The sequence below is a fragment of the Pantherophis guttatus genome, chromosome 1, assembly GCF_059756535.1.
Source record: "Pantherophis guttatus breed Tessera chromosome 1, ASM5975653v1, whole genome shotgun sequence".
Classification (NCBI taxonomy): domain Eukaryota; kingdom Metazoa; phylum Chordata; class Lepidosauria; order Squamata; family Colubridae; genus Pantherophis; species Pantherophis guttatus.
This window is the reverse complement of record NC_142063.1, coordinates 314,856,078-314,882,447: the sequence shown is the minus strand read 5'-3', so window position 1 is coordinate 314,882,447 and position 26,370 is coordinate 314,856,078. Positions and strand designations below refer to the sequence as shown.

General features: G+C 39.5%; 3 long non-coding RNA genes across 8 annotated transcripts in view; 1 reads left to right on the top strand and 2 right to left on the bottom strand.

Annotated features, from left to right (window-relative positions):
* Positions 1-26,370, bottom strand: part of LOC117671492 (uncharacterized) — a 282,485-nt gene that overhangs the window by 10,987 nt on the left and 245,128 nt on the right. The window lies entirely within an intron of this gene.
* LOC117671490 (uncharacterized) lies at positions 1,282-4,376 on the top strand. Its single transcript, XR_004592906.3, has 2 exons — positions 1,282-1,370; positions 4,002-4,376. It is a non-coding gene; the product is annotated as an uncharacterized LOC117671490 (long non-coding RNA).
* On the bottom strand, positions 3,406-16,096 carry LOC148116938 (uncharacterized). The gene is made up of 3 exons (XR_015731574.1): positions 16,053-16,096; positions 6,316-6,434; positions 3,406-3,850 (listed from the first exon to the last, which is right to left on the bottom strand). It is a non-coding gene; the product is annotated as an uncharacterized LOC148116938 (long non-coding RNA).

Genomic DNA, 26,370 nt, shown 5'->3' with positions numbered 1-26,370 from the left:
TGCAGTAAAACAAGGCATTAACATCAAATCACAACTTTTTGTTTTTTCATAGTAATATGAACAAGCTATTTCTATAAAGATCTATCAGTCTAATCGGTAAAACCCAAAATCAAAATTTCATTCTTTTCTCCTTCAAGTACAAAGTTCATAAGCGGTCTCCATGTGGAAACAAAAGTACTTATATTCTTTAATCAAAATAGTTAATTTTGCCATTTCAGCCAACTCCATCAACTTCTGCAACCATTTGTCCATGTTAGTGTCCTTCCATTTGTCTGCATACAATAAATTTGCTGCTGTCAACATATTTAGTAACAAAGTTCCAAATTTTTTTCTCCAGGTCTTTTTCCATGAGACCCAAAAGGGAAAGTTCTGGTTTCATCTTTATCTCCATTTTCAAAATTTCCTGTATTAAAATATAAATCATACTCCAATTTTTTTTATTTAGTTTTTTTGCTATTGATTCTTATCTATGCCAATTTGCCTTGACCATGAGTAGATCAGATTCTTCTGTATAGGTAGCATGTTTTAAGGTGCTTTGAACTAAACTCCTGTTCCTATTTACTTGCGCCTGATAAAAATAACTTTGATTGATTGATTATGTGCCATCAAGTCACTGATGATTCTTAGTGACCACATGGATTTTCTCAGATAATCTGTCCCTTCAGATATAGTGCACCCAGCAACACTGTAACTGAATTCAGGAACCTTGCTGCTGATCATACTGTTCTCTTCTTTTTTCTAACTTTTCCAGAATTAAAACCTTCTCCAGAGAGCTAGATCTGTAATAGTACTGCTACACCTGAGTTATGTTAGTTTTAAGTATAATTGCACTTTTTAAAACTTAACTGGAAGATTGAAGTTTAGAAAACGAATTATGCAAAACTTTTCTCCTTTATTCCCAACCGCCAGATTTCCTTACCTTATTTTTCTTGTATGATCATGAAGGGTGAGCTTAAAGCACTTAAGAATCTAATCAACAGATCCATTATTATGATTGGCTGAAAACTTTAAAATGCTATCCATCAAGTCCGTGTTCTGCATGTTCCACTAAATCAGGGGTCTCCAACCTTGGAACTTTAAGCCTGGAGGACTTCAACTCCGAGTTGAAGTCCACCAGGCTTAAAGTTGCCAAGGTTGGAGACCCCTGCACTAAATTATGATGATAAATAGGTTGTTCTTTGTGATGTCATTCACTAATCTATTTTGAAATCCATTGTTTGGCCACTATTAGACATTACTCACATATAAGCCAGTCTGTTTTTGAAAAATCCTCCATTCAATGCAGTCATGATCTTGTAGCAAGTAATATGGGCAATATTGATTTCCATGCCTGGAGCCTCAGAAAAGCAAAAACTTCTATGTCTCATAAGGTGAGTTGCATTGTTTCCATGATATGAAGCACCTTGTGCCCCCTCCTTGCACTGCTAATATTAGATAACTGGAGAGTAATGATTTTTTTAAAAATAATTTTATATGGACATGAAATAAAATCAATTTAAATTTTATTTAAGCCTCATCACTAATCTTTAGAATGCAACCACATACATACATATACACATATGCTCTTCAAAGGCCAAACCTTGCTTTGGCTCAGGAAAAAAAAAGTATAGCTGGTACAAACCATATCCTTATACTAAGGATTTTTTGTCCTATAATTTCTGCCATTATATTCAAACATTACAGTTTGATGGCAATTTTATTGGGCAATCCAACTGATGGGCACTATTTATGTATCCCTGAGTTAACATGTAATTTATATGGATTATGAAAACAGTGACATATTGTCAGTCCTTTTAGTATCTAATTTCAGCTGTTGGAATTACCAACATCCATCCAAGAATAGGATTGATAGTGCTTAACCCAGGGGTCTTTAACCTTAAACACTCAAAGAGCCATTTGGACCAGTTTCCCACAGAAAAGAAAACTCTGGGAGCCAATAATTTAACAACTGGTGTGACTGGGTGCAGTGGGCAGGCCAAGGAGGTGGCAACAGCTCCGAGCCCAAAGCGGCTTACAGCTCCAGTTCCGAAGTGGCGGGAGGCAAGGGCTGCCTTGAGCGCAGATGTACCACAATGAAGGCGGAATGCTGTTGCCACACAAAGGCAATTATAGGGGCACTTTGCTCCTGCTCTGGAATATGGAGTGAGTCTCCATCCCCCACCATCTCCCTTACCTTCTCAGGCTAGGCAAGGAGTAACTGGGAGGGGCAGGGCAGGTCAGCCAGAGGTGGGATCTACCGACAGGGAGCCGCAGCAGAGTTCTGAAAGAGACGCATGCAGCTCCAGTGCTGCGGGTTGCCGACCCCTGGCCTAGCCCAAGAAGAAGGAATTTGCAACATTTTGCCCTTATTGTGATTCAAATCCCAAATGGTCTTCTCACCTGCAATTAGCATATTAAAAGTTCTCTCTGAAACTAATTGGGGATTTGCCTTATGCAAAATAGAAGAAACAGTTCAGAAGCAGGGGGAGAGGCAAAGAGTTAAAATAGGACTAACAGATCTGGGCAGTAAAAATTCAGACATGAGATGTCCTTGGTGTTCTCTGAGCTTGGTTATTTTCTTGCAGAGAAACTTCCCTTTTTGGCTTGTTGATTGTCTCTTAGTATGTAGATATTGTCTATGTGCCTATTGATAGCTAATTAGTCAGAGTGCTAGGCTTCTGAAAATTCCCTAGAGTTTTTGAACTTGGCTTGGTTTACGATGGTCACAAAAGGGAACAAAAAGACCAAAACACCTCCGTATCATCCACCACCACCTAGGTGAGCATAGATTAACTTCAAGATTAACATCAACCCAACAATCAAGAAGTAAACAATATTCCAATCAAGGAGCTACCAAACAAGCTAACAGTAAACAGCCCAAACAAAGAAACTGTATGTCCATCCCCCACCAACACTGACAGGGCAAGCCACTAGAATATAAACTGAGCAAACCCCATTCCTCACTAGCACTGATGTTGTTACCTAGTTGGGTAATGAAGCATCTGCAAGAAAACATTCAAACGAGCACCCTCATTTCAATCCTCAGCTACAAATATTCTCCTTTAGTGATAGAAATATATGGAAACTAAGATATTGTGCCACAGATGCTGTGGCACCATTTCACTTCATTGTCTGGCTTTATTTATTTGTTTGTTTATTAAATTTATATGTCACCTACCTCCCCTAAAAGGTGACTCTGGGCAGCTTACAGTTTTTTTAAAAAAAGTAAAAAATAATTAAAAGATTAAAACAACATAGAATTAGAATATTAAAAAAACTATATTAAAACCAAACTAAGAAAGCTAAGAGCCAGATGGAATGGGAATGACGTCTTCTTACCCCATCAGCCACCTCAAGTGGTGAGCGCCCGCCCCCCCCCGGCCCCAGGCCAACTGGCAAAGCCAGGTTTTAATTCCCTTTTGAAGGCCAAAATAGAGGAGGCAGTTCTCACTTCTAGACTATTTGAAAGGGATGGGGCCATAGCAGAAAAGGCTCTTGACCCCACCTGCTTCAATTCCTTAGCAAACGGGAGACATAGCAGGCCTCTTCTTCTGGCACAAGTGGGGTGGGCTTGTCCCATCAGGGAGAGACAGCTCCTCAGATACCCTGGACCCATGCCGTCTGTAGGGCTTTAAATGTAACAACAAACACATTCCAGAAATGGATCTGGAAGCAAACTGGTAATCAATGCATCTTGCACAATAAGAATGTTATATGTTCAGTCTTAGGAGCTTCCCAGACTATGCATGCTGCTGCATTCTGTACCAGCTGCATCTTCTGAATACTCTTCAAGGGTAGCACCATGTAGAGCACATTGCAGTAATCGGGCTGAGAGATGACTAGGGCATGAGTGACAGAGAAAAGGTGGGATCTGAAATCAGAACAAAAATAAACTTTTTGAAAGAGGTAGAAAAATAACCTTCCAAAACAATGGATTAGCTAATCAAAAACTTTATGTTGATTATTTTTGCAATCCTTAGAATACTTGCCAAAGCAAATTTAATATTATCCTTATTCTGCAGATAGAAACCGAGCTTGAAAGATGAATTGCCTGAAGCTGCTAATGAACTCATAATTATAATTAGATTATAGTCAACTATAAGCATTCCCTGCTTATAAACCTATGGACAATCAGCCTTAGTGGAGTAACAAGTTCCAAGAAATACTTACAGGAAACAAACAAACCTACTCAGGATTGAGTTTAGCATTACAAAATGCTGACTGACTGAATGAAAAAGGAAACAGCATGGGGTAAAAGAAATCGCAAATAGCCTCAGTTCTTGCTGCAATATGTTCTTCAGCTCCCACTAAAGACTTAGTTCAGGGATAATCATTCAAATGCTACTACAGACTGCTCAGGTTTGAATACAATTGAATAAAATATCCCTTTCATTCTCCTATGTTTACTTCTTTGTGATAAAACTATTTGACCATAAAACACTACAGAGATAGAAACCACAATGCCCCAACCGGAATCTACCCAGGAAAAAGTAGAGACAGATTGAGAGAGGAGAAGCAGAGAGTCCACAAATCTAATGTTCCCAATCATGGTTTGGCATTGCTTTTAAACAAGCTTAGTGCCCAATTTAAATTCCTGAAGGCTTGCTACCAATTCGCCAACAGGATGTCTGCAACATTCCCTATATAGATTATGAGTCAACACCTCTTCCATTTCCACCTCACCTGAACGACTGTGCTTTTGTGAATAAGTTACAGTGTTTTATTATGACAGCTGTGTCTCGCTAGCAAAAGACAGTAACTAGATAAGAGAGAAAAAGGGGGAGTAGATGTGTTCAGACTGAGCCTCATGAATACATTCAGCAGTGAAGAATGTAAGGAAGGAAGTAGAAAGGAGTGAAATTAGCATCTGCAATTCATTCATGGGCATGGAACATTTATTTTTGGTCTCATTTAAACAACATGTGTGAATAGTATGACATGCCAGATACCAGCTGAAGAACTGCAAAGGACAGGAGAGCATTATGCAAAGCTCAGTCACAAATCTCAGACACAGCGGAAGGGAGGGAGAAATGGCCAGTTTTCAGGTAAATTCTGTTCTTCAGGTTCTTCAGGAGCTCCTCTTCAGGACCTTGTCAGCCTTAATTAAGCAGGTGACCACTGGTGAAATGGACTTTTTGTGGTGGCACCAAAGATCCAGGTCATAGACTTGACAACTGTATCATTGATGCACTAAGTCAAGACCAAATTGTTCTTCTGATCTTCTAATTATGATATATGTAATTAGGATACATGTCAACAACTATAATCATTCTTAGAAAACAGCCCAGTTTCACTGGAAATAATGGATTTTACTTCTAGAAATCTATCCTTGTTCAGTAGTTGTAGTAATGATTACAATACATTAGAACAAGGATGGATTGTTTGTCTTCAAGATCCTTCTATAAGAGAAGGAAGGAAGGAAGGAAGGAAGGAAGGAAGGAAGGAAGGAAGGAAGGAAGGAAGGAAGGAAGGAAGGAAGGAAGGAAGGAAGGAAGGAAGGAAGGAAGATTATCAGTTCATTCTTCCCAAGTGTTGTGTTGTGTTGTTCATGTTACATACAGCTGGAAGTTCTCAGAATGTTATATAAGAGAGCACTAAATCTTAAATTACTGTGATATAACAAACCATGCAAATATAAATAAATGTGAAAGTAAAATAGAGATCATTTTAAAAAGGAAAGCACTATATGTAACTAAAAACAACAACAAAATCTGGACTAAGATTGGTTGTTATCTTCAAATGTACAGGGAGAATAGTATCATGGCATCCCCAGAGACAGAATCAAAATCCAAAAGATGGTGGGCGTGGCAATACAATCGAAGATCTGCCTCTTTTGTGCATGTTCCATACACACGCACTTTCGGCAGGTATACAAAAGAGGTAGGGCTTCAACTGTAGCACTGTAGTTGCCATCTACCAGAGGAAGATAATTATGATTCAAATAATTGTATTGTTGGTATTAATGGATTGAAACAATTCTAGTCACTCTGCCATCCTTGCTTCTAATTTAAAGAGTTTAAGAATAGATAGGTGCATTGCCAGATTGGAATGAGAACCACAAAATTTCATGGAGCTTCCGAAGAGGAGGTTGCAACAATCCTTCCTGTTAATTCTGTCTTCATTTTTTTTTTAAATCAAGAATTTCTGAGTGCCACCAACCCCAACTCAACCACCCACCAACCCCTCTCACTTCCATGGTGCTGCCATTTGATTTGTTATTCTGGTGACAAAGAATGAGGCTCTTTTGATCAGGGTCAAGTTATCAAACAGCTTAGCAAGGCTCATATGATGTTGATATTTTTCTTCATTCCTTCCTTCCTTTGATTTATATCTCACCTTTCTATCCAGAGGGCACACAAGCTGGCTACTGGCTGTTAATTTCCCCTGAATACTTCCCAGTTAAAGAGTCCTTCTCATCTGATTTTCATAATATGACACTGCTGTTGTTGATGATGCTTGTCACCAAAGGAAGAAAAGAAAGTCAAGATGTATATATATTCGTTACATTTTAATCCATCCAGTAACGACCATAATTGCAAAGCCTTTTAAAACATTTAAAACAATAGAAAAACAATAAAAATGTAAAATCACATTCATAAATCTCAAAATAAAAATGTATATGTTATCCCTTTGTGGTACATGCATTTGAAATAAAGCCAACAAAAACACCTAGTTATAAAAACGGCTGGGAGAAGAGAACCACCTTAACCTGATGATGTGAAAACATCTGCATCGATATAGGTATGTCTTTTTCAGTTATGTGGCTAAGTATTTTTATATGTTTGTTTGTGGGAGGGATTACACGCAAGCGTTGCCCAGAACTTTGAAGGCTTATCTTGTTATATAAGAGGCCTTTTATCTATTTTCCTCTTACTGATATAACTAAGGCCATATCTAAGAGCTGTGGTGGCACATTGGTTAGAATGTAGTACTGCAGGCTACTTCTGCTGACTGTTGGCTGCCTGCAATCTGGCAGATCGAATCTCACCAGGCTCAAGGTTGATTCAGCCTTCCATCCTTCCAAGGTCGGTAAAATGAGGACCCAGATTGTTGGGGGCAATGTGCTGACCCTGTAAACTGCTTAGAGAGGGCTGTAAAGTACTGTGAAGCTGTATATAAGTCTAAGTGCTATTGCTATCTGGCTGATTGATCAATTAGGTAGCGTCAAGAAGATGTCAGTGCTAAGCAACCACATCAACTAAAATTCTGCAGGTTGATGTATCCCCAGATCTTCCAATAGGTCTTTCATCATTTTTGTAATTAGGTTTTTCCATTTTATGCTGGCCCTTCCCTCCCCTCTTTCCCAGTACTATATTTTGAAAGACCCTTAGCTTTTGAGTAGCTTGTTTAGTGCCATCTAATCTGAAGGGCCATTATCCAAAACTCTATCATTAATTATTTTTCATTGTTTATCTATATGGGGTTTTTTTAATATAAAATACAGGAGCAGTTTACCATTGTCTTCTCCTGCATAGTATGAACCAATGCTTTTGCTGTTGCACTAAAGTGATCACCCACCTGCAGCATCTTCCTGTATCTTTACTGCCCAACACTATATACCCTCCCAGCTTATCACTCTCAGGAATACCTGTCTTCCCACCATAATGAGGCAACATTCAAGATTTAAAGGGACATACCTGGATTATATTGTAAAAAAAAATCCAGATTGCACATTTGGGGTTTACTGTATCTCTTTGCTGCCATCTAGTGGTCATTTGTATTTGTGCAGCTCCAATTTGAAAGCAGAAACGTAATTGCTAATATACAAGAATTCTTTTTAAAATGCAAGTGTCCTTTGATTTTTAGACACACACACACACACACACACACACCTATGACTTTTCTACATAAGATGTTGTAGGGTCCCCTCTGCTCCCCACACAACCAAGCAGGGTTAGGCCTGATTAATATTTGGATGTAAATATCTTGCTAAGGGGTATCAGCAGTGGTGGGATTCAGCCATTTTGCACCACTTTGGGAGAACCAGTTGTTAACTTTCTGAGCAGTTTGGTGAACTGCTTGTTGGAAGAAATCATTAGGGCAGAGAATCAGTTGTTAAATTATTTGAATCCCACCACTGGGCATCAGGGTTATGAGCTTGACTGAGAAGTTGGGGGAAAAAACAGGAACAAAGCAAGTATGTGATTGATAAGTACCTGAAACCATCAGAAGTTATGCATGAACTGAAGGGAACTGTACCTTTACTTTCATTTTAGAAAGGGGTGCTTGTTGGTAGTTTTGTTTTCATGGTGCTCTGTGTGTGTGCGCGTGTGTTTTGGACAAGTAAAATCCCATTCTTGTGGACTTTTATTTGTTAGAAACATCCCATTGAAAAATCTGAAGTGAGCCAAAATAACAAAAGAACGGAGTTGGAAGGGTCCTTGGAGGTCTTCTAGTCCAATCCTCTGCTCAAGCAGGAAACCCTATACCCGTGATGGCGAACCTATGGCACGCATGCCAGAAGTGGCACACAGAGCCATCTCTCTGGGCATGCCAGCCATCGCCCATTGCTTTTCCGGATTCCGGCATGCACATGCCTGCCAGCCAGCTGATCTTTGCGCACACAGGAGCATCGGAAACCGGAAGAGCAGCTCCCTGACACGCATGCACGTGCCGGGAAGCTGAGCTTTCCGGTATACGCCTGCACACCAGCCAGCTGGTCTTCATGCATGCATGCCAGAAACCGGAAGACCAGGTGACCGGGGCGCATGTGCACACCGGAAACTGAAAGCTCAGCTTCCCGGCACATGCATGCATGCCAGGGAACTGCTCTTCCGGTTTCCGATGCTCCCCTGCACACACACATGCACGGTCTCATTTTTGGTCTAGTTTTTGCACTTGGTGCCAAAAAGGTTCACCTGTCTGCCCTATACCATTCTCGACAAATGATTATCCAATCTCATTTTTAAAACCTCCAGTGATAGAGCACCCACAACTTCTGAAGGCAAGAAAATCCATTTTAACTACCAGAGGAATTTGTGCTAGAATTCATTCTTATATTTCATGCTACTCTTTTGAATTTATGCCCATTCTGATTCTTCTGCAGGTGTCACTCATGCCTTCCTACTCTCTAAAAACAGAGATTAACAAGGTTTGCTCATATCATATATATTTCTCCCCTTTGTACTGAACCTGGATTTGAACCGGAGCTCTACCTTTTATGTTTCAGAACCCCGAATGCTATAATAGCTATGGATAACTTTTAAAGCAGCTGAGACTCTAGTGCTAACTATAAAGGAATTCCTCCTATCCAGGAACCAGCTAAGATTTGAGATGATTTCAAATATGTTGATTAGTTGGTTAAATAAATATCTTCCTTCAAAAGTGCAAGGTGGTATACTGAGCAATCAGTGTTCCAACTTTTCCTCCCAACATCAACCCTGTAAGGTAGGTAAATTGAGCTGAGGGAGAGCGAGGAGATCGATGTATAGTTTCCATGGCTGAAGATGGACTTGAATCAGGTCTGTCTAGTCTTAAATCCAATAGCGTAGCCACTCTTTGATCTTTGTTTTTTCAGGAGCATATTTTTCATTCATTATTTTGCAGATGGGCAAACATGCTTCTGCATATGTATGTGTCAATAAATAAGCAGTAGGAAAATCTAAAGTGCAACCTTTCTTTAAAAATCCTCCACTTTGCAATTCTGAAACTGCAATAATGAGCACTAGGCATATACCAGAGCCAAATGGCAGTGACAAAACATACAATATGCTACCAGTAATTTCTTATATCTTCCTACTTTTAGACATTTTATTTCCAGGTGGTATTGCTTGATTTGCTCACAAGTAGTTTTGTGTGTGTGTGTCTCTGTGTTTGTCTGTAATTGATATGTCGAGGAGTTTCCCAATAACGTTATAAATCACATCATGCAAATGGACACATTCCCCCACTTGCACATTTGATGTTCAAGCAGTGAGTATAACTACCTGCCAATAATAACGTGGATCCATCCTTGCAAAAGAATGTGAAGACAATGCCTTTGGGGGGGGAATGAAAGAAATAATCACACATGGATTCAATTCTAAATTAGCTATGAATGAGAAATGTGATTCCTGAGATATGCTTACGAAGAAAAGAACTGGCATATGAGAAGGAGAGGACTAATAGGAGTACTAATAAACAGCCTTATCAAAACTCTTAGATAGGATAGATCTTAAATAGATCCTGTGTAGGATTTAAAACAAAAATAATGGAACAGATTAATTAAAAACACTTATTATGTAATAGTCACTGCTAAGCATGCCATCGAATTTTAACAGAGCAACTGAAGAGTTAAATGGCACATTAAAAAAAAAAGGAAATCACGCCTAGGTTAACTTGAAAAAACAAATGAATTGTTCCTATAAGGTTAGTAAGTCACAATTATGAGATTCAGAATGGCTGCATCTCTTAGGATGATTCTGAACATAGAAAAATTCAAAAGAACTGATTTACTAAATAGGTTGTAGTCTTTTTTTTTTCCACAAGATTTCAACCCCATTTCATGCTCAGACGGGCAGATCTTAATTATACACAAAAGGATACAAATGTTATTAGCATGATAATAATTATTTGGAGACGTCGTCTTCTTTAAAGAAGAAAAAATAGAACAGTATTGTCATTCATCGATGCCTCATTTTTCAAGCAAATGACAGTGCAGGCAGTCACAGATATGTTCAAAGTACATATACAATATTCAAAGCTATGAACTGCTGCGTTATCAGAATGAGCTTGAAGTACTGCTGGTAAACGACTTGCGGCACACTAATCATTATGTCCTGCCCATGGTACTACATACAAATACAATCCTTTGTGACACTTTGTCAAACATTTGGCGCTTTCTGTATACTTATCTTCATTCTTCTATTCTCCCTTTCCTGTTTGCATTTATTAGCACACAGCTACTCAGAAACCATATTCCAGCATTGTTGCCCAGTTCTTTGCTCAAATTGTACCGTGAATGATTCATGAATGTGGAAATGTCTGCATTTTAACCCTTAAACAAGGAGAGGAAGGGAGGGTGGAAGTTGGAAGAAAAATAGGAAAACTTTCACATTGAAAGGGAAGCTGCCGATCAAGGGGGGGTGGGTGCTATAGCAAAACGGCTACATTTTGGTAATCAAAGATGTAAATACTGTTTCCAACATATGGCACAACAGATAAATCAGTTTGGAAAGCATCGGCAAAATGAGTCTCTCCCCACAGCCCTTCGAGCAGTTCAATAAGGATTGTCGATTACTCTGTGTAACACAAGCAATTTAGAAGAATACTGAACTCATAGAGAAGCAAATTTTTGGCTCCTGTACAAGGGATGCATTTCTCAGCATTGATTTGTCGGAAGTGTTTGCTGCTGCCTTGTAGCTGTAGGCTGGCAGTTTTAATTATTTCTGGGACAAATATATCTTGGCTATGCAGGAAATCTGTAGGGCTTCTTGTCACATTAATAAAATAATTATGAGCGCCAAGCACCTTGGACTGCCAACTGTCAAAACCCCCGAAAGCTTTATAAAGAGCCAAATTGGTAAAGTTTTTTTTAAAAAAGAAGCTTCCTTCTGTTATTTGAAACCGTACACATTGTGACTTCAAATCAATTGACCAGTGTCAATAATCCATCATGCCACCAACCGTGGCAAAACATTTTCCCTTTATCTCATCCCTGACCATAAAGCATCGTGACACAAAATATTAAAAAGAAAACACTTTTAGAATCAGATTACAGCTGTTCAAATAGCATTGTTCACGATTCTGCACCTCATATATATGCTCCGTATGTGTGTGTGTGTGTGTGTGTAGTCATATACACCGAGTGAGAGAGAGAGAGAGAGAGAGAGAGAGAGAGAGAGAGAGAGAGAGAGAGAGAGAGAGAGAGAGAGAGAGCACACATTTTCATGCAGAACAACCAAATGCCATTTAAAATCCCTCCAAAGTCATATTTGGTCATTATGATGGAGGGGGTGATGCATCTCTTTTTTCTTTGTTTCTTTCTCTCTCTCTTTCTCTCGCTCTCTTTCTCTTTTTGGAAACTTAATAATAGATGTTTTAAAGTTTAAGTGCAGCCTCAGGCGCTCATAAGCATTTATTACAAATCGCTGGTTTCCTCCCTTATGGAAAGCGAGAGGAATAACATTTACATACAGTAGCATGGATTAATAAGAAGAGGGTGGGGGGAAAACATGGAAAAAGCCATCAGTCTGGGAGTAAAATCAGCGCTAATAAAGCCCACTATATTCTTCAGAAATATCATGCCGTCTGTTGTAATATTTTGCCATTCCCCATGAGGTATACAAATCCAAATCAGATAAGACTCAAGCAGTGCCGGAGACATGCTGTTACACTCTCCAGCGGCACCCAGATGAATTTTTTATTTATCTTCAGAGCAATTGTACAATTTGAAGAGACTGGAATCAGCTGAAAATCGACCCACTGGAAAGTTTCTTCAAAGGCGGGGTGGGGGTGGGGTGGGGATGACATGCCTTTGCAAAAACTGCTCTTCGCAATGATGCCATGAGGGAAACTATCTACATGGAGCCTCTGAGGAAACTCTCCAGCAAAAGGCAACCGTGTCTACCAGTTTTGTAACCCAGAGTCCATCAGGAACTGATCAAACCAGGAATGGGGGCCAGAAGAATGGATCTTTCCACTCATCAAGAGCTATTAAGCAGATTTTGCTGCCATGTCAAGCATAGCTCAGCCCTCACATTAAACTGGCAACATTTTTGTTTTTCTCCCCCCACCCCCCCGCCCTCGGAGTGAAATTCAGATGCTTTTTCAATAACAAAATATAATTGATTATTGAATGGCAGGTTAAAATTTGCTCTCAACATCTTGAGGGTGGCCATATGAGGCTCAACACCAATTGGACCCATCTCAGAATTTCAGGGGATCACTTTAAATCAGAGGTCCCCAACTCCCGGGCCGCGGCACACTACCAGGCCTTGACCTATTTGGAACCATGCCATGGAAGTGGCGGGCAAATGAGCAAGTGCATCCCCACTTGCGCAAGCAGTGGGCAAGCCCTTGCTTGTGTGTTCCATTTGCCACTCACACAGAACCATCCGCTCTCCACCCCTGCCCATCCACCCACAGGTCCGTAAAGTTGGAAAGGTTGGGGAACTCTGCCCTAACTACTCTGTGCCAGCTTAGATATTTTGTCCATCTAGTTCTGCATTGCCCATTCTGACTTGTAACATATCCAGTAGAGGTCTTTTGTATCATCTATAATCTCATCCCATTTACTAGAGTTCATCAGATCTATATCATGTACTCAAGTTTTCAACTATGGCTCTGCCCTAAGAGGGAAGGGGGAGGCAATATATAGCCCACAGGTTACCTAAAACCTGAAATCCTCTTATCATCTCACATTGCTAAAATTCAGAATGAGATTTCACAGGCAGTAACAGCATTTCTTCATCTTTTGCTTCATTTAAAATCTTGGGTTCTGGACTTCTTTTGATTCTTTCAAATGTTAATTTTAATGTTTTTCTAGCCTTTACATAACTACTAACCACTTGCACATAAGAATCAACATATTGTTTGCACTGCCTTATCTGAGTGATTCTTGTCCTATGAGATCATTGAGAGAGGCACTTCTTAAAGGCCCAACCTCAGATGTCAAACTCGCTGTGTCACGTTGCCATCATGTGATGTTTTGGGACATTTTTCCCATTCGTGGGGCTGGGGTGGGTGTGGCCTATGGGTGACGCATCTGGCCCACCAGTTTGACACCCCTGCCCAACCATGTTGGCTTGTTGGCTTACTGCAAGGCTATCAAACCATTTCATGTATTCACCTGGTGACCTAGGTGGGCATTTTTGGGGTTTGTGTATTCTGCACAGTTCGTTCTATTGTATATTTGGCTTTTATTATGTTGTACCAGTATTATATACTGTAAACCACCCAGAATCTTATAGTAAGGACTGTGGGAGAAAAGAATGCTGCATTCTTACCCTGTTTCCCTGAAAATAAGACATCCCCTGATAATAAGCCCAATTGGGCTTTTGAGTGCATGCGCTAAAATAAGCCCTCCCTGAAAATATTTAAATGCATTCACAACCAGTCCCCGCCATTTTCTCTGGTTAGGGTGACAGAGCTGGAAATCAGGTAAGACGGCAAGAGGAGCCCCATCTTGCTCCACATGCCCCAAAATAATAAAACTTCCCCGAAAATAAGGCCAGGAGCTTATTTCGGGGTTCAAAAAAATATAAGACAGGGTCTTATTTTGGGGGAAACATGGTAGTTGGGAAAAACGTGAATATAGTCTCAGCAATTAAACAATTAAGCAATTAAAAATGTCCCCATTGCTGCTTTAGGGGGATAGGAAAATGGTAGCCCAGGAGCCCTCAGGTGTTTCCCATTAGATGAAAGCTTTTGATCCAATCGCCTCCCTTCATTAAGCACCACTGTTCCAAGAAATATATCCTGCCCAAATAGCAACATACTTTTTTGCAGATGTTTCTTACATACTTCTATGCTGTTATGTGACCCATCAGAAGACAAAAAGGATATTTCATTTTAAGATATTTATCTATTAAATGGCTGTGCCTCTTTTCCACTAATAATGCTCAAGTGAACTAGCTGCAAGATGCAATATAACGTGACTATTCTCATAAATCATAAAAATATATAGAATAAAAGAATTTCAGTAGCAGTTGACACTCACTACCAGATGCAATCTACTTCAATTAAATCTCACCCAGCTTAAAGGATAATATCTTCCACTGTTGTCCAGTGGTGGAATGACATAAAATTGTGATTTGCCTCTTGAGAGCAGTCACCAAAACTTTACCATCAAATGGGACTCCGCTAGCAATAGAATATTAAGAAAGACTTCCTCTCAAGCAATAGCAATCGCACTTAGACTTATATACCATTTCACAGTGCTTTACAGCCCTCTCTAAGCAGTTTACAAAGTCAGCATATTGCCCTCAACAATCTGGGTCCTCATTTTACTGACCTTGAAAGGATGGAAGGCTGAGTCAACCTTGAGCCAATGAGAATCGAATTGCTGGCAGTCAGTAGATTTAACCTGCAAAACTACATTCTAACACTGCACCACCAAAGCAGGAGTACCCACAAAACGAATGGGTCTCAAAAAAACAATGTTAAAAGTGGGCTGGGAGTTTGATTGCACAACTCTGGCCACCATCTTGAACTTTGGCCACCCTGAAGACACCCCTGTTCTGAAGATCTTAAAACCAACAGATTTATAGGGGGGGGAGGAATCAGTATTTCAAAAATCTTGGTCCATGTGTAGACATATACAGTATACATCATAATGAGTCTAATGAGTAAAAATAAACTGATAGCTAGATAAGACATTATAATGACAATCAAATATTCTTATTAATGTACTCCTGTCAGTCAGTTGCCTGCAGTACCTTGAACTCACACTTCTAAATACCAGACAAAGGGCAATCCATATGTAAATTGCTGTGGCATAATAGTGAGCAAACTATGCCAGAGCTACTCCTGTCCCAAGCCAATCTGTCAAACCTTGCCAAATTGAACAACAATTTATCCATATGTTTCTGTGTATATGTATGTATATTGGGGGTGTGGGTGGTTATGTACATATGCACATAGACAGATAGACATATAAGTAGAAGCACAAGTGACCAGGGCTGCAGAATGCAGTAAATGATTTAATGCATTTGACACTTTACTTGCTAATAAAATAGAATGTTGTCCCCTTACACTGAGCTTTACATGAATTATGTCTCATTTTTTGTTATTGCTTTATTAGAAAATGATTTTTTAAACTATTATTTTCTCCACAAAATAAATGGAATTTCTTTTCCTTCCTCTTAATATACTTTGATAAAATGCAAGTTTCATTGATTAATCACTATAAAAATCAGATAATGAATTGCTCAGACATTCTTAATCAGTTGATAGCCCTGCACAAAACAAAATTGCCCAGTTAAACAAAGGCACCTGCCTTCTTTTCCTGTCTTTCAATGCTAAAATGGCAGCAATTCTGAAAAGCATCACCTTAAAACATCTGAAGCATACATCTGTTATTCTAAAGACCATCATTGAAGATAAGACAAATGCATTAATGTTCTCAATAATAGTTTTAAAATTCTAATACTCACTAGTTACATCAGTTGGGGAAAAAGAAGAGAATAGGGGTGAACATCTCACAATTGGACAGAGACCAGTTAAGAGAAGGTACTGAAATGGAAAGTTCACACAATGTAGAATTAACAACTAAACTCATGCATGTTTACTCAGAAGTAAATTTCACATTATATAGAAGGGCTAACAGCCAACTTCTTTTGTTCTGGTCAGGCTCCCTTCTCCACCTGATTAAATTAAAATAAAATTAATCTTTTAATTAAAAATTGAGAAGCTGTCAGGCTGCAAAGTAAAGCACCAGTCTCTGGCATCGTTTTTTAGTTCCCAAAATGCCTTTAGTTCCAAATGAGCTATATAAGCTTTCCTGAAAAAAAGAAAAATAAAAGAGAAAAAAGAATGGTGGATGCAACTGAGTGCTTTGTTTGGAAGTGTGACCCCCTGCCTGGAAAAAGGATAAGGGAAGCAGGAGAATTGGGGAGAATTCTATGAGAAAAGGTTGATTATATTCCCAACAGTCATTTTACCAGTGTCCATAACATGTTCTCAAAATTGAAAATTTGCCCACAAGCCCAAAAGGATTGAAGAACTTTCATATATTGGATAGCAGTATACAGATGTTAATAAACTGAGATTTTGATAAATCATAGCATTATAACTAGAGGATGCTTTCACACACAGGCTATCTATTTCATATTTGGTGTAATTGAAAACTATAATAACGTATCCGAGAAACAGTTACAATCTCAAAGACGAGAAAAGAAACAGCAGGAAGAGAGCAGATCTGCAAATGTCCATTAAAAGACTTACTATCAAAATGATGCCAGAGACCACATAAAGCAAACTTTGCTATGGGGATTATTGCAAGGTTACCATAACAAAAAAGTGCCACAGCCAGATGAGGAGCAACAAAGGGTCTGATATACAGTATCTCTCCAGGTTTAATATTTAACCCTCAATTCCTAAGTACAAAGGTAATCTTAGGGAACCCAGTGGTTTTATCTTTCTGACAGATTTGCTTGATCTTCTGTTCCTCTTGGGGTCAATCCACTACACAGCCTGCAAGTTAATTTATTTCCCATTCCTGTCACCTAATAAAAATTCACCTCCTTTCCTTATGTTGAGGAAAAGCTGCGCCATTTTGTCTTGTTGCCAAATTGCATGTGCAAACCTTACCCTGCAATTTATCAATTGATCAGCAATTGTCATCAATGTTTTATGCAATAACGTAAATTAATAAACAAAACCCATCTCTCTCTCTTCTCAGCACATTAGGACTTTGTTTGTAGTTCTTTATCAGTAATGTGTCCATTTTAATATTAGCACTGTAATGTTAACTGTTGACTCCTTTTTCCTTTATTTTGATCCACACTAAAGAGGAAGAAGAGTTAATAGTTCTCTAAATAGTCTATTTGGATCATGGCTGGACTAAAATAGATCCAGCAAATACATCCAAGGAAAACAAGACAGCACATGGAGTTTGTGATATCAGAAGGCACTGAGATTCTTGTTAGAATGTATGGTGTTGTATGTTTCTCATTAGGATGTATGATGTATGATCTTTTTTAGAATGAGTTGATATCGGAAGTATTAGGCTCTTTTGTGGGGGGATACACACCACCCTCTGAAACTAACTCCTATTGGGGTGACCATCCTCATCTGATGTACAAGGGATATGTCACTAGATCAGATAGAGTAGACATGCTCCAGACTCCTTCTCTGAAATCCGTCCACCTACTTGGGCCTCAGAAGAGTGCCTTATGGAGCACCCATCCCTGGCAATTCAACAGGTCCCCTCTTTTTTTAGCTATAAAGCTACCAGGCTTTTTCCTGAGATGCTGGAATAGGATAGGATAGAAGAGAACAGAACAGAACAGAAAACACAAAATGAGCACAATTGGAGCTTGTTGTGGGAGTATCCCAAGGGGATGATTAAGGCAGCAGGGTTTGAGTTTTTATTTGATTGTTTTATGGTTTTATGGTTGTTTTATAGTTACTAGTTTCACTGTGGTTGTGAGCCACCCAGAGTTGTTTAAGATGGGTAGCTGTATTAATTTTTAAAAATTAAATAAATAAATGTGTGAGTGAATAACATCTCCATATGCGAGCAAGTAACTAAAAAAAGAATCTCTTTACACCGAGAAGGCTTAGCATCTTAAGCAGTTTTACTGAAGGCAGGGAAAAGGAGGTATCTCAAAACACCTCAACAACACCAGCCCAGAGCACTACTGGTAGACCCAGAATCTGGTGATAATGCACTGGAAAGAGTGGCCTGCTTGGAAATTATTTTGCTTTGTCTCCTGCAGTGAGAAAGCATGCCTCCCCTTTTCAATAAGAATCATCACTTGCCGAATCAGAGGTGTCAGTGTATTATTAATTAGCAGCATGCCTATTGTCAAGAGACTTGAGGGTCTTTTTTTCTCTTTCTTTTAAACCATGCTGTATCTGCAAAGCATAGCTGCTTCCACCCTGGCCTGTTTCAGGCTAACTGTGAACAGTGCCCATTTCAAGATTACCAGATTAGGTTATTCATCACTCTCCATGTTCCCTGCTGTGCTTCTGCTATCAGTGTGCAGCCAAATCAAAACATCTCTGGAAGGCATTTCAGAATAATTGAATGCATCATAATTTCCCTATTAATACATATCTCATATTACAGATTATGCATGAAATGTTCACATTATCTGTTACTTTTTGTTAACGCCTTGCTCCTTGCCAGCAAATTTAATATACAGAGTGAATCAGCATGCCACGGGGAAGGGAGGGATGGTTACTGACAGCTGTGTATCTGTGTCTGTGTGTGTGTGAGTGCACGCATGCATGCATATATACATGCACAGGGACACACACACACATACACACACACACACATATATGCGATTCAGTAGAAAATTAAAGTAAATCGATCATTTTATAGCCTCACTGAAATGTCAGCAAGGGCATGTTGCTAAGCAAATGGTAATTTAAATGTACTGTGTAATTTTTCTATGCAATTTACTGAAGGCAGCTTCCTCACAGCTCCCTCTTCCCCCCCCCACCCCTTGTGCATGTTTAATATCAGATGCTCTTTTATCTCTCGGAGCATGATGTATCAGTTATGGGCAAATTATTAATCTCAGTTTTAATCAATTGGCATGTGATACAGCAATTGTCATCTAGCAACGGAATGCCTTCATTCCCAGGAAGAGGATGGATAGAGCAGCTCTAGCCGTCTTGCAAGACACAATGTGGTTTACTGAATTGAATTTTAAGGCACTTGCTGTGTTCCCAAATTGAAGGGATGCACATAAATCCAAGTGATTTGGCAGAGCAGCTGTATATTACATCCAATAGCAAACAGTTATATTTCAGTCGTGGGGTGATGTCTTTTTTGTTGAATGCCTGGGAAGAAGATCTACTCTCACAGAACCATTCAGGAAGAGTCCGGCTGGATCAGGCAATGGTCTGTCTAATCCAGCACTCAGTTTCCTACAGTAGTCAACTGGAGATAAAGATCAGTGCATATACCCACTGTTGCTCCCAGCCATCAGTAATCTGCCTCTTAACCATGCAAGCATCATAACTGGTAGTTATGTTAAGACCATTTGTCTGGGATGGAATAAGGACTCCTGTCTTGGGAAGGGGCTTAGAGTAGAAGACCACCAAGGTTCCTTCCAGCCCTGTGATTCTATGATTCTAAATAAGAAATGCTAAAATCGTCCTTTTTCTATGTGTTACATTTGAACCCAGTGGTGGGATTCAACCGGTTTGTACCACTTAGGCTGAACCAGTCGTTAAATTTCTAGCTGGCCCCACCCTTCCCCTCCCCACCTCTTCCAGAAGTCACCATGTGCCCCATTTTGGCTCCCAGGTAAGTGCAGGGAGGCCTACTAGGCCCAAAATGGGGCATGGGGGTGCGGCACACTCCCCACTGCAGCCCATTTTTGCTCCCAGGAGGCTGCAGGGAGGCCTACTAGGCCCAAAGCAGGGGGTGGGAGGCGGCATAGCCCCCCATGGCCTGTTTTTGCTTCCAGGAGGATGCAGAGTGGCCTATTAGGCCCAAAACAGGGCACAGGGGGTGGCGTACCCCCCACAGCCCATTTTTGCTTCCAGGGGGAGCAAGAGGCCAAGTGCTGCCTGTCACACCCCCTGGCCATGCCTACCATGTCCATGTCCACCCAGCCAATCATTAGGGCAGAGAACCGGTTTTTAAATTATTTGAATCCCACCACTGTTTGAACCTTATTTTTTCAGGAGTTCAAGGAGGCCAGCATATATATCACTTCCTCCATCAGTTTTGGACTGAGAGTTACCGTAGTTTCTGGCTGACAGGTTGCATTCAGGCATTATAAACCGTCTGGTTACTACATTAACCAATATTCTAAGTCATGGATTAACCAAGTGAGATGAGTTTTCACAGTACACTAAGCCTCCAAATCTTATAATTGTTTGTGCTAACCAGTCTTAGGACACCATGCGAATAGATCTGCTGTGTTTTTTACCTGACCAAGTTAATCATGTTGTATGAGCATAACCACTGGATTTGAAGTTGGTCCTTTCCGTTCATAGTCCAACATATCAAGCAGTATAGTACATTAGCTTTCAGGTTTCCTGAGATTAAGCCATTTAAAAAAAGAATCTAAAATTCAGAGAAAAAAGTAAAATCCGAGTCAATCTGGCAGGCTTGATTCTGAGTAAGGAGAATTTTTATATTATCCCTTTATTTTGATATATTCACAGTACCTTCCTCTTTAGAATAGACTGGTCATTGTTGACAATGCTGAAGAGAAAGCAAAAGGATTGTTCCTGCTGATCCAAAAGAGTTAAGGTGCATGGATTGGAGTTGAAGGAGCTTTACGAGATTATTTTTCATTTAAGAAAGTAATTTAAGTCCTGCCTGAGAAGATTTCCTAGCATCCAGTTTAGACCAACTACTAAACATTTTCAATCAGGGCTATGAAATCTTTTTCCAATCATTTGAGCTCCCTGCTGAAAGTCATCCTCATAAAAGGGATGAGGTTTACAGAAAAGCTAAATTTGATATAACTGGGAAATTAATTAAAATAAAATTAAATGAACTGATCCACACTTCATTTATGTAATTGTCACATTTATATAGCTGTCCATCTCACAAGAAGTGACTCTGGGTGGCATGCAATACGTCTACTTGTCCTAGGCAAAATTGGACCACCTGCCATTTTGAAAAAACAGAAATGGACAACATTGCTTTCAAGTCTCCACTACTGCAGTGAGAAGAAAATCTTCCCAGACTTTCTTGCTCCACATCAAAAATAGTGTTCTTTCCCTCCTCCCTTCCAGAGTTGGCACAACCAGAGTACTCCAATTCACTTGGTATGCTTCATTTTTATACAAATACCTCTATTCCAATTGGATGTTATAAGCACACTCCCAGTCCCCATTCTTCCCTTCAACATCTTTTTATATTGGGCTTCCAGATTTCCTGCCATGAAAGGCTGGACTTTTGATTGTCAATTTCTTCCCAGCTTCAGTAATAACAACAGAAAAAAATCCTTGCCGCTTAATTTTCTTTTTTTATATAGGTTCAGTTTCCTTTTTTCCCCCTTTTAAAAGTAAGTAACTGACAAAAGTTCTTCGAAGTTCTCCCTTCTAATCTAGATGGGAGGAAAAACTGCAAAACTGTGTTTTGTTTCATTTTTGTCAGTCCTTTAAAAAAAAAAGTCCTTTTACAACGATAAGCAAATGTTTGCTTTCCTAGCATGGATGGGAAGAAAAAAATCAGGAGAATCCAACAGTCAATGGTCATGTTAACCATGGTCTAGAAAAATATCTGGCCATCATTCTGGGCAAAATGGAGAAAAAGATTTAAATCTGGAATGGGATTTCTTAAACCAACTTTATATCCAGACACTTTACCCATAGGAGACAAGCAGCTGAGGCTATAGTGCATGATATCACCTTATGATTATGTCCCATAATTGTCAATCTCTGTCGTATGAACATTTTTATTTGGCAAAGATTTTGAAGGATTCTGATGGGACCATGTCAGGCTTTGAGAAGTAGAGGTTGTGCTTCTCTATCTTAAACTGACTTAAGCATGTGGCTATCATAATATCCTCTTGCAAAAAAACCCACCACTTTAATTCAGTTACATATTAAGGACTCAATTACTCAATAAAAGGTAAGCAGGGCCAGAACTAAAAAAGAAGAAAAGATACAGACATATTTTTTATACTGAGTGGATAGCGTGGACTGGAGTGAATATTGGTTAGCTGGAATGGATTGGGGAGAATATGGTCTAAGGAGAATACAAAGATTTGAATCAAGAGGCTTGAAAGTTCACATTTGGCTCATAACACAGAGATGCATCTGATGAGGAAATATAACCAAGAGAAACAAGACAATCATCTCTCTTTTTGCCCTCTAAATATGTTGTCTGACAGCCTTCATTTTTCTCCTGCACAAAAGAACCACTTGCCACTCATCTTTCTAGTCTCTTGGCTGGTGCAGATCCTCCTCCAATGGCAGCACAAAATGTATTATTGTCATTAATGAAAAAGTTAATGGGGCATTTTCTTATATATCAATTTACATTTTACAATTCAAGTATACAAATGATACATACTGCAGAGAGCTGTTTCTCCCCATCCCATTTCCTTGCTCAAGGAAATAGTTTTTAATGTGTTTTATGGACATCCGATTGTGGTGAATAATGATGATGCCAGAGCATGCAAACAAAGTGATATTTTGGTTTAGGTTGGATTTTTTTGCTTTCTTTAATGCAATCAGCATTGAATAAAAGTTTGCAAGGCAAGGCTGTCTGAGTGAAGGACAAATGAGAATAAGTGGAGAACACATAAGAGTATTGTCAGAACCCAACCCAAATTGATCTTCAGGAAAAGTTCATTGTGTTATTACCCCCAAGCAGTGTTGGTTATTATTGTTCCCTGTTCTTTTGCATATCATTTAGTTGATAATATCAGGTTACCTCTATACTTAAGATAAAATAAATGAAAAACCCCTGAACACTGTGGAGGGTTGATTACATACAACTCTCACTATCCACTGGGAATGGAGTCAGTACTTTTTTACAGATTAAGAGTTGGAAGGGACCTTGTAGGTCCTCTAGTCCAACACTCCCCGCCCAAGCAGGAGATCCTACACCATTTTTGACAAATGGCAGTCCAATCTCTTCTTGAAAGTCTCAAGTGATGAAGCTCCCACAACTTCTGAAGGCAAGATGTTCCATTGATTGATAGTTCTTACTATCAGAAAATTTCTCCTTATTTCCAGGTTAAATCTCTCCTTGTTCAGTTTCCATCCATTATTATCTGGCCTACAGGTGCTTTAGAAAATAGCTTGACCCCTTCCTCTCTGTGGCAGCCCCTCAAATATTGGAACACTGCTATCATGTCTCCCCTTGTTCTCCTCTTCGCTAGACTAGCCATGTCCAGTTCCTACAATCGTTCTTCATACGTTTTAGTCTTTAGCCCCCTAATCATCCTGGTTGCTCTTCTCTGCACTTTTTCTAGAGTCTACTTACAAGAACGAAGCAAAAAAGTTAGTTTCATGAGGCAGAGGCACACCACAACAATTGGACAGTCTCCTGCATTTATAAATCAGTTTGAGAAAACATGTGTTGGGTCCATCCAAACTTATGTCTATTCTATTGGCTTGCTCAATGTTATGTTTTATTTGACCATGTAGGCAGAAAGTCAGGTGTGAAGTGCAAGAACTGAAAAAGTTGGAAAGGGAAGTGATGGAGGGGTCAATGTTCTGAATGATGGTCTTTTAAATTAAACATTAGGGAGGCTTCCTTTTCCTTTTCTTTAATTCCCCCCTCAAGAAAACAACAACCCACTCTGCTAACGCTATTGACTGTTTGCAGAAGTGGTTAAGGCACCAGGCCAGAAACCAGAAGATGGAGTTCAAGTTCCACTTTAGGTATGAAAGCTGGCTGGATGACCTTGGGTCAGTCACTCTGACTTAGTCCAACCAATCTCAGAGGGTTGCTGTTGTGGGAAAAAGGGAGAAGGAAGGAGTATTAGGTATGTTCACTGCATTGAGCTATTTATTTAAAAAAATAATGATGAGGAAAAAATAATAAAAACTATGCATTGTGACAAAAATGAATAATCTTCTAGGCCTCTGATAGAAGGGAGCATTCTTTTGAAAGCAAAGGTCCAGACAGTTGTAACCTCTGAGAAACTGCCCAATCCACATCTTTAGACAACATTAGCATTTGCTGTCCATATCATTTTGTATATGTTTTCAGGAAAGGGAAGGAGAGAATGTGCATAATGATTATGAATAGATAGGCGCATATGTGTAAAGGGGGAGAAAGACATGTAAACCCAACAGATGTAGTACAACATGTATCTGGATGCATAGCCTTCCACTCATGAAAATTATACAATAATAATTGTTAACAATTACGCTATTAAAGGTAACTTAATAACTAAAAATTATAAATAGAAATAGAATAAATATTACTCAAAAACAAGCTCTTAGGAATCTTCCCCTCCAGGCTGTTGGTTATTTTAGCCAGCATGAGGCAGGATGGTGGGAAGGGAAGTATGCACCTCCTACCACCAAGGTTAATTTAGTTTTGCAGGTAGAACATCTCTTTGCTCACCTTGAACTTGGTGCTAGGAAAATGATGGGACTGCCATTCCATACTTTAGACTTATGCTTTTAATTTTGTGTGCCATGAGAATCTCTGGAAAAGAGTTTCATATTCAGAGCTGTCTTGAATGGAGAGATTGATCAAGAAGGCTCTTTGATGAGGATCTTTTGATATGAGATCATGTCCCCACCTAGGACATAGATGAAAAGGGAATATCTTTACAATATACAGCATCTGTTCCTGGTCTGGAACTTAAAGCCTTGAGATGCTAACTTTCAAAATGCTGCCAGCATGGCAAAATGTGGAAAATCTGGGGTTACAATCTCAGTTTAGCCAGAGCTGTGTTTTTCAAATTTAGCAACTTTTAAGATCTGTGGACTTCAGCTCCCAGAATTCCTCAGGCAGCACTCACCATAATGTTGCCATATTTTTTTTAAAAATATTGCTCTAGAGGGTACTATGATGGGAAGATTATTACAAAGGTACTGGCAAAGTAACTTGAAATCCTGATGGGATTAAAGACTTGTGGAAGCCTCCTGCATTTATTCCTGTTCTTAAATTTCCCTAGCCCTTCACTGAAAGCCCTGGCCCGGTTTACTAGAAGGCATTATGTAGCTTGATAACTGATTGAAGAGTATGTTGTCCACTCTTGCCCACCCCATCACTCTAGTTGATAGTATGCACTGTATCTCAACTGGCAAAGCAGCCCTGGCAGTCAGTTTGCCCCCTGCCTGTTCATCCTGCTGAGTGAACCATAATATCTGATCCACAGCCCTACCCCAGTGGCACCACTGTCTACAATTGAACATGAAACTTTAATTTCAAACTGAAGGATATCTGTAACTATGAGATTTTCCCACTACCCCTGAGATGCCTAAGGATGATAAGGGAACTTACAAACCAAGTGGAGAATAGCACGCCTCCCACGTCATTATTTAAAGATTAACAATAAAGTTAATAGCGAGGAACGTCATTAAAAGGTCACTTTTGCAGAGCTGCACAAGAGTTTCAATGCCTGCATGACTTTAAAGGGAATTGCCAATGAATTGCTTATAACTGATGGAAATAGCAAGGAGCGGCAATAGAGTCCCATTGCAAATTTTTGCTGTGTCTTTCAAAACAGCTCTGTAAATGTTGAGCTGATACTACTAGGCTAGTTTCAATGCTTTTGCTTGATTGGCCAATCATATTTCCATCTGTAATGCCAATAAGTCAAAATGTTTCAGGGAAGCCTGCTGGCCCGTCTCGCAATCTTGCTCTGGTTTTCAGACACAGGGATTTCTTCCATATACAGTTCCATGAAATGCAAGCCTGTGGCCAGCAATTTCAGCCTCATTTGCAGAAATAACTTCACAATAAAATAGAGGGACATGGAAACATAGTCAACAGGAGATAAGGATTTGCATTATTCCAAAGACTAACTTCTGCTGAACTAGGGAAGGATGAACTAATTTTGTCTATTTCAGTACATTTAATATTCATGAGTTTTTAATGATGTGCCAAAAATTTATTCTGCATTTTTGTCAAATACTTTCTTTCAGTTGAAGGGTAACACCCCCCCCCCACTTGCTTGCTTTTTTTTTTAAAGGAAGACATTCAGTTACACTTTGTTAACTTGTGTGTTTGTGTGCTTGTATTTTCTTAGTTAAAAGATGGCCCAAAGGTGTGGGTGAAGGCCATAGATTTCATTGTGCAAACATTTCTGCCATAGTCGGCAGAACCCCCCACCTACCCACTCCTCAAAGCATCTCAGA